Source organism: Vidua chalybeata, chromosome 2 (assembly GCF_026979565.1).
Source record: "Vidua chalybeata isolate OUT-0048 chromosome 2, bVidCha1 merged haplotype, whole genome shotgun sequence".
In the NCBI taxonomy this organism is placed as follows: Eukaryota; Metazoa; Chordata; class Aves; order Passeriformes; family Viduidae; genus Vidua; species Vidua chalybeata.
In genome coordinates, this window is record NC_071531.1 from 1156802 (window position 1) to 1167850 (window position 11049).

Genomic DNA, 11049 nt, shown 5'->3' on the forward strand with positions numbered 1-11049 from the left:
CAGAGCCACAAGGTCCCCCCTGAGCCTCCTTTGCTCCAGGCTCAGCCCCTTCCCAGCTCCCTCAGCCCCTCCTGGGGCTCCAGCCCTTCCCAGCTCCTTGTACCTCTGCTGCTTTTCCTTGCCTTGGCTCTGTTGCCTCCTGAATGTTTGCAGAGGGATCCAACCAAACCCATCCCTCGGGTTCCTGATAAAACCTCTCGTTCCCTGGCAGAGCAGCAGTGCCAGTCCCTGGTTGTCTCCCAGGTGATGGGATTGCAGGCTGCTCTTGCCAGAAATGCACAGGATGCAGCCTGCCTTGGTTTATTTATTTATTTCTTTCTCTGTCTTTATTTATTTATTTTTGCACAAGGCACCAACAGAGCTTAACATCCTTTTTCTCACCTGCACAGGAAACCACTGAAGCAGAAATTCGGCCATTCTGGCACAGTCTGTTTCTGTTTGCAGTCACTGAAGGCACAAAGAGACCTCAAGAAATTATCTGGGACTCAGAAACCTTTCAGTGTTTGCATCTTAGAGCTGATTTTTCTCTTTTTTTTCCTGCTTTGGGGTTGCTGGAAAGAACTTCCTGGGAGCTGAGAGGTGCTTCACCCATGGACAGCACCCTCAGGATGTCTCCAGCTCCAGATGTCACCTGAGCCTTTCAAATCCATTTCTGCAGCTTTTTAGGTACATTTGCCTCAAAGCTTCTTCCCTCGTGGCTCCCTGAGCACACCAATAATCTGTGGTGCTTTTTCCAGCTGCATTTAATGCCCTCAGTGCCCTCCAAGGCTTCCTTAACTCCCTGACTAGGAAGTTTTCCCTCAAATCCAGCAGAAACTGTAATTCTGGATATTGTTTAAGCTCCCTGCTCCCCTCCAAGCATTGAGAGTTTCCTGCTGCCTTCTACCTGTTACATATTTGAAGACTCTTATCATGTTTCTTCTCTGTCCTATTTTCTCTAGATTAAAACAACCAAACCCAGATCTTTGAGACTTCCCTCCAGGGTCAGCATTTTTACAGACTTTCAGCACCTTTTTGTGCTCTCAGGGCTTTCCCTAATTGGCCTCGTGAGGAAGTTGGAGACCACGCTGGGGTTTCTCGAGTTCAGTGGCCAAAGGGAATCATTCATTTTTCACTTTCAGGCCTCCCCAGGGCTGAGTGGGAGTGCAGGAATTATTATTCCACACATCCCAACCAGCCTGTTTAGACATTTCAGGACAATCCTTGCTTTCCCACACCGCTGTTAATTCCCAGGGAGCTCAAGCTCTTCCAAAATCCCCCCAGATTTTTGTCCAGGTTTTTTTGCCTTGCTGGCTCCTTCTGCTGGGGGGTTTATTCTTATCTAAAACTGAGTTTACACCTGCACTGAATCTTGCTGTTTTCACACCATTTCTTCAAGGATCAAGATGTTAATCCTGGAAGAACTTTCCCACTCAATCCTTCATCCTCCAAAACACAAGGAAAACAGGGAATGGCACGAACCCAGTGCAGGGCATCTGCAAAAACGCTTTCCATCCTTTTTCCACACCAACAACAATCCCTCTTGGAGGGTTTTTGATGTTTCAAACAGCTGAGTTCACCTTACAATGGTTTCATTTTAGTTCCCTCAGCGGAGGCTGTGCTGAAAGCCTCGCTCCAGTCAAGATATGCAATATCTATTGTCCATAAGAGCTGCTACTTGTCAGGGGAGGAAATGAGCCTGGCTGGGCAGGATTTGTTCCTGGCAAATCATTCTTGGCCTCCACTTATCATTTCATTATTTCCCATGCACAAAAGAAAACTTTGTTTCATTATTTGTTTCCAGAAATTTCCACGAATTCAAGTTGGGCTGTTTTCTCCTCTGACATTCCCAAAGCTGTTGTTTTTTTTTTTTTTTTTCACTCAGGTGACTGCAGCACCTGTCCCTGCTCTTCCCTTTTCCAGGCGTGGGAAGGGATTCCTTGTGGATTCCTCTAGGATTCAGCCAGTCCTCCACATCCTCTCAGTTGCTTTCTGCCAGGTCTGGCTGACTGGAAAAACCCCAACTCGCTGAAATGTTCTGCTCTGTTCTCTCTGTTCTTCGTGGTTACTCAATGGACCATTGTTCATTCTCCTTGCTGAGGAGTGAGGAGAAAAAGCCATCGATCATTTTGGCATTCCCTGTCTCACCTCCTCCCATCCTGCCATCCTGGAGGAAGAGCACATCTGTTTCTCACCATTTTCTTGCTCTAACTCCTGAAGAACAGCCATACCTACCTGGAATTTTCTCTTCCCTTTGCTAATTACATCGATTTTATTCGTTTTCACTCTTACAGGCTTCTGCTTTTATTGCTGTTCCCAGTTTGCTGGAGTGTCTGCTCCCACGGGAGGGTTAATGAGCCACTGATTGGGATTTAATTGAGTTGTGGCCTGAAGATGGGACACAGGAACCAAAGGTGTGCCTGTGGTGGCTCTGCAGCTTCTCCCAGTCTCCTCTGCCCGCTCGTGCATTCCGAGCTGTTCCCTCATCAGGGATCAATGGAATGGTTTCGGTTGGAGGGATCTTCAAGCTCATCCAGCCCCATGTCATGGGCAGGGAACCTTCCATGAGGTTCCACACCCAACCTGAGCTGGGACATTTCCAGGGAGCCAGGGGCAGCCCCAACTGCTCTGGGCACTCTGTGCCAGGGCCTGCCCACCCTGCCAGGGAACAATTCCTGCCCCAAATCCCATCTAATCTCATTTTGTATCTCTCTAATCTTCTATTGTAGTCCAGGTAAATTACCATTTGTTACAGTTACTTTTGGACTCTATCACTGGCCTGCCTCTCTCCCAGTTTAAAGCTTTTCTTAGCTGAGCCATTTCTCCCTCTTTTTTTCCCCAGGCTCTCCTGGCACTCAGAATTTGGGATAACCCAGCTGAGCCCTGCTGGTGACTGCACCTCCCAAACCACACTGTAACCCCCAGAGCTTTCTCTGGAAGAGCTGGGCCCTCCCAGAGCCCCAAATCCCTCCACAGCCATTCCCTCCACCCACCCAGCTGTGTTTCTCAGAATCCTGGAATCCCTGGGGCTGGAAAAGCCCTCCCAGCCCATGCAGCCCCAGCTGTGCCCCGTGCCCACCTTGTCCCCAGCCCAGAGCTCTGAGTGCCACCTCCAGGGGACACCTGCAGGGATGGGCACTGCAAAGCTCCCTGGGCAGCCCCTGCCAAGGCCTGAGCAGCCTTTCCATGGGGAAATTCCTGCTGCTGGCCAAGCTGAGCCTGCCCTGGCCCAGCCTGGGGCCGTTCCCTCTCCTCCTGTCCCTGTTCCCTGGCAGCAGAGCCCGACCCCCTCTGTCTGTGTCCTCCTGTCAGGAATTTTGGAGACTCCTGGTCCTACCTGGCAGAGCCATTAACACTCAGGAGAAGGGTGAGAGGGGCAGGGGTGTCACAACAACTTTCCCAACCATCCTGGGTTTAGGTTTTTTTGGGCAGGACACTTCTGGGATATCAGGATAAACAGCAGGAAGATGCCCCTTCCTCCCCTTTCCATGGAAAAGAACCACCAGCCATGAACAGGTTTTGTTTCCTCCTGGGTGTGATGGGTTTGGGATGGGCTGGAATTACCTGCAGTTGAAGGTTCTTTAGATTCTGGTTCCTGACTTTGAGACAGTGACGAGTTCAAGTGAATATTTCAAGAAGTTGCTGCGTTCCTCATTCAGAGCTCTTCACATGTGTAGCACCAATTGAATTTATTCCATCTGGGATCATTCAGCACTTCTGCAAATGAGACCACAAAATGTCAACTCAGACACTCAGAAACTGGGAGGGTGAAATTCAAGGCCACCTGCAAGAAGTGTGGCTTAACTGACTCGTGCAGCCCCACCCAAGTAAGGAAGGAGGGATTCAGTCCCTTCCTAAGACACATCCCAGCTGGTTTAAACCCAAGAGCTCATCCTTTTCCACATAATCCCCTGCACATTCACTGCTCATCTTCTGTCTGCTGAAACAAATGTGGAAAAACTTCTGGAGACAGCAGCCTCCTCCACTATGTCATCCTGACACAGCTCCAGAGTGGCTCCACCCTGAAAAATAAATGTGGCACAGAGCCCATGGAGAAGAAAAGTGGGCAATTATCTACTTTGCATATGCAGATGCAGAGGAGAGGAAGGAGAAATAACGCTCCTCATTATGTGCTATTGATTTTGCAACCTAGTCCTCATTTAAAGCAGATTGGATGTGTGCAATTATGCAGCTTTTTAAAAGTAAACAGCGAGAAGAATCCGAACTCCTTCCATCGTGTGCAAGCATCACATTGTGGCACATGGACACGGAGCTGCTGGAGCAATTCCAGAGGAGGCACCAGGAGGAGCAGAGGGATGGAGGAAAGGCTGGGAGAGCTGGGATTGTTCACCTGGAGAGAAGCTTTGGGGTGACCAAGGGGAAATGCCTGAAGGGAGGTGACAAGATCCGTGGAATGTTTGGGTTGCAGGGACCCTAAATCCCACCCAGTGCCAGCCCTGCCATGGCAGGGACACCTCCCACTGTGCCAGGCTGCTCCAGCCCCAGTGTCCAACCTGGCCTTGGGCACTGCCAGGGATCCAGGGGCAGCCCCAGCTGCTCTGGCAATTCCATCCCAGCCCCTGCCCACCCTGCCAGGGAACAATTCCCAATTCCCAATCTCCCATCCAGCCCTGCCCTCTGGCACTGGGAGCCATTCCCTGGCTCCTGTCCCTGCATCCCCTGGAAATTGTCTCTCTCCAGCTTTCCTGGGGCTCCTCCAGGCCCTGCAAGGCCACCCTGAGCTCAGCCCAAAGCTTCTCCTGTGCAGGTGAACAATGCCAGCTGTGCCAGCCTTTCCTCCCAGCAGAGCTGCTCCAGCCCTCTGCTCATCCTGGAGCCTCCTCTGGACACACAAATCCATGACTCTTCTCTTTTAGCTCCCATCTTTCCCTGTCCTAATCTTCCCCAAATCTAATCTTTCTTCATCCCAGTATTTTTCCATCTATTCTCCTCCCTTTCCTTTTCCCCTCTCTTTCACATCCTCTCATTAGACCCTAGTCCTAAATCCTAAACCCACCTGAAACATGTGGTGTTTATGGGCAAAGCTCCTGGAGAGGTGAGGAAACAGCAGGGAAAACAGGCCTGTACCCATAGCCAGGCAAAAAAAATCTCACCCAGCTGGGCAATTCCTCTTGCCACAGGCAATTCCTGCTTCCTACCAGCACCTCCAAATACCTCTCCTGACCTGGGGCTGCAGGTAACCAACATCCCAGTCCGAAACCTGTGATAAATTTTGATTTTATTTTGATATTGAGTGACGTGCCATAGCTGGAAATTAAATGTTTTAATCAGAGAATTGGCTTTTTGTGGCATAGAAAGGGCCTGATGCAAAATGAGGTTTTGTACAGCCTAGTCAGGAGACTGCTAAAACCAAAAATAGCTGTGGTTAGAGAAGTTCTGAATGGTGATTTTGAGCTTCTAGAAGTGCCAATTTTTGTCTTTCATTTTCACTCTTAACTGCCATGCTGGGCCAGCTTCTTTGTCAGGAGCCTCTGAGATATTGCAGGACATTTTTTCATGGAATCCCAGAATCACTGAGGTTGGAAATGCCCTCCCAGGTGATCGAGTCCAAGCTGTGACCCCCTGCCAAGGCCTGAGCACCCTTTCCATGGGGAAATTGCTCCTGGTGTCCAGCCTGAGCCTCTCCTGGAACACCTTGAGGACATTTCCCCTCGTCCTGTCCCTGTTCCCTGGGAGCAGAGCCCCACTTTGCTGCAAGCCTCAAACATTCCCAACATCTTTCCCAAAGAAAACCTTGGCATATGTATATGGAATTCGTGAGGACGTATTTTTATCTTGTGCTTTATTACAAAGGGTGATGTATTAAGGGTGGAATTTCATCCATGCTCTCTGTGCTGCTCTTTGGGATAGGGATGCATGGGGTAGACACCAGGATGCAGAGAGGGTGGTTTGCCCAAATTGCAGCATGAGAAAGTCAGGACGTTTTGCATGACACTTATTACTTAAATAAAGTAAATAAAATCTCTGTTAGGGGAGTTTTTATTTCCTTACTGAGTATTCAGGGCATGGTCACCACTCACTGTTCAGACCATCCTCTCTAACCCTGTGCTCTTAAATATTAAATATTACATTTCCTACAGTCTTTGGATGCTTTTGGAGGGAAAACCAAGCTTGTGAGATTCAAGGGAGCTCGGACACGGTGGACACCTTAGACTGGTGGGGAAAGATCTGGGGATAAAGGACAGAACAGGGCTGGAACGTGTCCAGGGCAGGGAATGGAGCTGGGAAGGGACTGGAAAACTCCTGAGGGAGCTGGGGGGGCTCAGCCTGAGAAAAGGAGGCTCAGGGGGGACCTCACTGCTCTGCACAGCTCCTGCCAGGAGGGGCAGTGAGGGGGATCAGGCTCTGCTGCCGTGTCCCAAGGGAGAGGAGGAGAGGAAATGGCCTCAAATGACACCAGGGGAGGCTCAGGTTGGAGATTGGGAAAGGAAATTTCCCTGGCAGAGTGGTCAGGCCTTGGGATGAGCTGCCCAGGGAGGTTTGGAGTCACTGGAATTGTCCCAGAGGAGTCTGGATGTGGCCTTGGGGACAGGGTTTGGGGTGATGCTGGTGGGGCTGGATGGTCCTGGAGGGCTCTTCCCACATTCCTGGTGGCTCTGGGATTCTGGGATGCTCCATGAGATGCCCACACACGTGTGACAGACAGGCGTAGTCACTGCCTGTGTTGCTGATTGTGCTGAAAGGCACAAAGATCTCATTCCAGGGATATCAAACACCCACCTGGGAATGGGTTTATGAGGTCTCAGGATCAAATGTTTCTGCTGGGAGCAAATCCCATCACGGACAAAAACGGACTCAGGCTCAGGCTGATGTTTGGGGAATCTGGAGACAGCTTTAAATACAGCTGGGGGGGGGGGGGATTCCCAAAATCTGCATGGGGAGTTGTCCACATGCAGATGTGTATTTAGGGAGATTCCATGTGGAATGGCGTCAGAAGTGAGACTGAACAGAGACTGTAAATTTACATCCTACTGGGAATCCCATATTGGCATTTGAAAGCAGCACTGAGAGGACAGCAGGGACAGGGGTTGAACGTTTCCTTTTCTCCTGCCAGAGGAGTGTTTGAAGGAGGTAGAGCTTTGGAAGAACTGGGAATTAGAGCTCCCCCCACTCCTTTCTGCCCCTGGCCAAAATGTGACAGCTCCAAATGTGACAAGGAGAACATCAGGGGTCACCTGGAGGGTGGAAATGGCTGATGTGGGAACGGCAGGGATACCTGGGCATTCCCTCCTCACCTGGATTTCTTCCTGAGCTTGCCAGGCACATGTCCAGAATAAGGAAGAAGCTCAGGCCAGACAACAGTGTATTAGAAAACAAACAGGGAAGCAAAGTAAAGGGAAGCAAACCCAGGGAGAGTTTGCTTTGCGAACACCAACAGGCAGTAAATTCTCCCTGTCAGCTGCCTGGCAATTACTGCCTGAGCACGGAGAGGTGGGAGCTTGGGAATACCTGTAAACACTTCTGCACAGGCAATTTGTCTTGTAGCAGTACCCAAAACAGCTCCCAGGGCTCGCACAGCCCTCGTGCCTGCAGGGCACAGGATGCCTTGGGAACCACGGGGAGCTCACACCTGCCTGAGATGAGGGAAGGCCCACAGCAGTACCGGGGCTGGCTGAGCTGCAAGTCCTGCTCAAAAGCGCCGGGAGGAGTTTTCCACTTCCATTCCTGCCCTCAGGATCCGTGGCACTGACTGTGGCAGCCTCCCTGTGCAGGCAGAGCAGAAGCAAACGTCCCTGGCTACGGAAAGGGCACGGCTGGGGCTCCCAGGGAAGGTGTTGAGGCCTCTCTGGGTGGGCTGGGGCTGGGATTCCGGTGATACTTCATTAAAGTTGTTTAATCTCGAGCTCTGCTGCTTTTTCTGCTTCCCCTTGGGCACGGCGGGGCCGCTCTCTCATCCCTCTTTCCTGAGGACAGGATCGAGCAGTGAGGGCTTCAATGGGCAGAAACTTGATTGTTTCTGGGCGTTAATGGCTGTGCCAAAGCCAGCTTGTTGGGCATCGGTGTGAGGGGAAGGGAGGGACGAGTCTCTGCTGTGTGGGCAAGACAACGAGTGCTCAAACAAACCCCCAGGCCCCTCAGACCCCTTCTTTAGTGGGAGCAAGCTTCCAGCACAGCTGTCGGATGTGCCGCAGCCGGGGGGATCTGTGTCGCTGGCCTTGGCGGCTGCACGCGAGCACCCGGCCAGGGGCGCGTGCCAGGCTGGGAAATGCGTGTCCAGAACCTCCCTCGCTGGGAGGACTCGGGCACCAAGGCCGGGCACGCAGCTTTACCTCCATCCTGCTGCTCCTCGGGCCTCCACACGCCGGCACGTCCAGCCGAGAGCCGCTCACGCCGTGGCTGTGACTGCCATGGGTGCCCTGGGGATGGGGAAGGAGCTGGGGGTGCCCTGAGGATGAGGAAGGAACTGGGGGTGTCCTGAGGATGAGGAAGGAGCTGGAGGTGCCCTGAGGATGAGGAAGGAGCTGGGGGTGCCCTCCTGGGGATGGGGAAGGAGCTGGGGGTGTCCTGAGGATGAGGAAGGAACTGAGAGTGCCCTGAGGATGAGGAAGGAGCTGGAGGTGCCCTGAGGATGGGGAAGGAGCTGGGGGTGCCCTCCTGGGGATGGGGAAGGAGCTGGGGGTGCCCTGAGGATGGGGAAGGAGCTGGGGGTGCCCTCCTGGGGATGGGGAAGGAGCTGGGGGTGCCCTGAGGATGGGGGAGGACCTTGGCGTGCTTTCAGAACAGAGAATGTCCCGGCTGTGCACTGGGGAGTTCTGAGGATGGAGAAGTTCTGAGGGTGTCCTGAGGATGGGGAAGGTCCTGAGTGTGCCCCGAAGATGGTGAAGGAGCTGGGGGTGCCCTGAGGATGAGGAAAGAGCTGGGGGTGCCCTCTTGGGGATGAGGAAGGAGCTGGGGGTGCCCTGAGGATGAGGAAGGAGCTGAGGGTGTCCTGAGGATGAGGAAGGAGCTGGGGGTGCCCTGAGGATGAGGAAGGTCCTGAATGTGCCCTGAGGATGGGGAAGGAGATGGGGGTGCCCTGAGGATGAGGAAGGAGCTGGGGGTGCCCTCAGGTTCTGTGAGGATGGGGAGGGACCTCGGGGTGCTTTCAGAATGTGGAATGTCCTGGCTGTGCACTGGGGAGTTCTGAGGATGGAGAAGTTCTGAGGGTGACCTGAGGATGGGGGAGGTCCTGGGGGTGCCCTGAGGATGAGGAAGGAGCTGGAGGTGCCCTGGGGATGGGGAAGGAGCTGGGGGTGCCCTGGGGATGAGGAAGGAGCTGTGGGCACCCTCAGGTTCTGTGAGGATGGGAAAGGACCTCGGGGTGCTTTCAGAATGGGGAATGTCCTGGCTGTGCACTGGGGAGTTCTGAGGATGGAGAAGTTCTGAGGGTGCCCTGAGGATGGGGGAGGTCCTGGGGGTGCTGGGGAAGGTCCTGGCTGAGGACTGAGGTGCTCTGAGGAGCTCTGAGAATGGGCACATCCTGGGGGCGCAGAGGTGCCCTGAGGATGAGGAAGGTTCTGGAAGGTGCCAGGCTGGCCACGGCTCGAAGCAACCAGGCCCGGTGGAAGGTGCCCGTGCCCACGGCAGCGGGTTGAGCGGGATGATTCCACACGTCCCGTCCCACCCGAGCCTTTCGGAGCGCCGGTGACACGAGCGGGGTGTCCCACACAGCCGGGGTGTCCCACACCCGTGGGGTGTCCCGCTGACACGCCTGGGGTGTCCCACACGGGCAGGGTGTCCCGCTGACACGCGTAAGGTGTCCCACAGGCACCGGGTGTCTCGGTGACACGGGCAGGGTGTCCCACACGGGTGGGGTGTCCCGGTGACACGGGTGGGGTGTCTCACATGGGTTGGGCATCACAGTGACACGGGCAGGATGTCCCGCACGGGTGGATGTCCCGCTGACATGGCCGGGGTGTCCCGCTGACACGGGTGGGATGTCCCGGTATCACGCCCGGGCTGTCCCCACACGGCCCGGCTGTCCCAGTATCATGCCCGGGGTATGCCGGTGACACGGGCGGGCCGTCCCACACGCCCGGGGTATCCCGCTGACACGGGTGGGACGTCCCGGTATCACGGCCGGGCTGTCCCGGTATCACGCCCGGGCTGTCCCACACGGCCGGGCTGTCCCGGTATCACACCCGGGCTGTCTCACACACCCGGGCTGTCCCCACACGGCCGGGCTGTCCCACACGGCCGGGCTGTCCCGGTATCATGCCCGGGCTGTCCCGGTATCATGCCCGGGCTGTCCCGGTATCATGCCCGGGCTGTCCCACACGCCCGGGCTGTCCCACACACCCGGGCTGTCCCGGTATCATGCCCGGGCTGTCCCACACGGCCGGGCTATCCCACACGGCCGGGCTGTCCCGGTATCATGCCCGGGCTGTCCCGGTATCATGCCCGGGCTGTCCCGGTATCATGCCCGGGCTGTCCCACACGCCCGGGCTGTCCCACACACCCGGGCTGTCCCGGTATCATGCCCGGGCTGTCCCACACGGCCGGGCTGTCCCACACACCCGGGCTGTCCCGGTATCATGCCCGGGCTGTCCCACACACCCGGGCTGTCCCGGTATCATGCCCGGGCTGTCCCGGTATCATGCCCGGGCTGTCCCACACGGCCGGGCTGTCCCACACACCCGGGCTGTCCCGGTATCATGCCCGGGCTGTCCCACACGCGCGGCGCGGCCCGAGCCGCCCCCGCCACGCGCGGCCCACACGCGGCGCGGCCGCGAGCCCCGGCCGGGAGTGAGCGCGGCCCGGCGGGGGTTGGGGGGGGGGGGGGTGGGCGGCGCAGTGGAAATTTCCACTCCCTGCAGCAGCGGCGGCGGCGGCGGCTCGGGCGGCTCGGCGGGGCCGGGGGGGCGGCGCCGGCCGCGGGGGCAGCGCGGGGAGGGCCCGGCCGTGCCCGCGCGGGGGTCCCGGCCCTCAGGCCGCGGTGCGGGGCAGCCCCGGCCCGGCGGGGGCGGCGCTTGGCGCGGGCAGGGCCGGCCCGGTCGAGCGTGCGCAGCTCCTGCGCCCTTTAAGCCGCGCCGCCCCTGCCCGTACGGGCGTCTGAGCCGCGGGAGCCGC

The 11049-nt window shown here is 55.9% G+C and overlaps 1 long non-coding RNA gene across 1 annotated transcript; it reads right to left on the reverse strand.

The window, feature by feature from the left end:
- Nucleotides 1-294: 294 nt before the first annotated feature.
- LOC128781678 (uncharacterized) lies at nucleotides 295-3694 on the reverse strand. The gene is made up of 2 exons (XR_008428450.1): nucleotides 3544-3694; nucleotides 295-2075 (listed from the first exon to the last, which is right to left on the reverse strand). It is a non-coding gene; the product is annotated as an uncharacterized LOC128781678 (long non-coding RNA).
- Nucleotides 3695-11049: the final 7355 nt, after the last annotated feature.